Source organism: Habropoda laboriosa, unplaced genomic scaffold (genome assembly GCF_001263275.1).
Source record: "Habropoda laboriosa isolate 0110345459 unplaced genomic scaffold, ASM126327v1 scaffold84, whole genome shotgun sequence".
Taxonomy (NCBI): Eukaryota; Metazoa; Arthropoda; class Insecta; order Hymenoptera; family Apidae; genus Habropoda; species Habropoda laboriosa.
The window spans coordinates 751210-752405 of record NW_017100202.1 but is presented as its reverse complement, the minus strand read 5'-3'; positions in this window follow the sequence as shown (position 1 = coordinate 752405).

Below are 1196 nucleotides of genomic sequence, written 5' to 3'. Positions count from 1 at the left end.
GATCGTTTTCCCCATAAAACGCGAGAGAGCTCCGGCCAAAGTACTTCGCGAAGCGTGATCTCTACTGACATGATGCGGGAATGTGCAAGTGGGTTACAGAAAAAAAAAAGAATGATTCGATGCACGATTGTCAAAAAATTCGAAAACGTGAAGTAAGATAGATCATGATGAACGATCAGAAAAGACTCACGATCTTGAAAGGAGATTGTTCTTTGTTTTTTTTGGCAAACTTATCAATCGATGTGCACAGCCAAGCAGAAAGGTGGTTCTTGTTTTTTTTCTTTCTTTTTTTTTTTTTTTTTAATCAGGGACGAAACCAAAGAAGAAACAGAAAAAGAGAGAGACAGTGTGTATATATGTGAGTGTGTGTGAGAGAGACAGAGTGAAAAAGAGAGAAAATTTACGCAAGGCACGTCGAGTGACAGGGTGAATAGTGAAAAATGAATGAACACATGAGCCGTAGTGAAAGGAGAGATAGAGAGAGAGAAAGAGAGAGAGAGAGAGAGAGAATGTATGATTTGGATGATAGATTGAGAATTGAGAAAACTTAAGGTACAAAGGAAGAAATGAAATCTGTACGGAAGGATTTAAAGGTACAGAAGGATAGATAATAGTTAAAAGAAAATGGGAGAGAGGAGAGCGGATCTGAGGGGAGAGAAATAATTAGATAAGTAAGTAGACAGATAGAGAGAGAAAGATAGAGAAAGAAAGAGCAGTGATGATGTTGCCATGTACCTGGGAGGAGGGAGACCATGGCTGTGTTCCGAAACTACAGTAGCCTCTATGCCTCCCCACTCACTCCTCTTGATTCAGTATTTCGTCTTATTCTCACAGATCTATTTGTTCTTTGCTTTGTTCACGACATATGTACGTACGTTGGATTATCCACCAAATCCAATCAATTGACTCTGAACGATTGCACAGCTTGTTGTCAAGTGGGTCCACAACCAAAGGTGGAGGGGTAACGTGTGGCGGCGCCCCCCCCCCCCCCTGCCTCTTATCTCACTCACTCTGTAAAACTTTACCTAGTTTGGAAACACAGTCGTGGTTCAGTCAAAATCATGTCATACAATGATGTATAGTCGCATCGAATTAGCCACGTGACGTCCACAATTCTTCTAAAGGACGGGTTCGTCACGTGCGAGAAGACGTGTTTCGTCTTTCTTTTTCAAAGTATTTATTTTATTTTTTTTTTT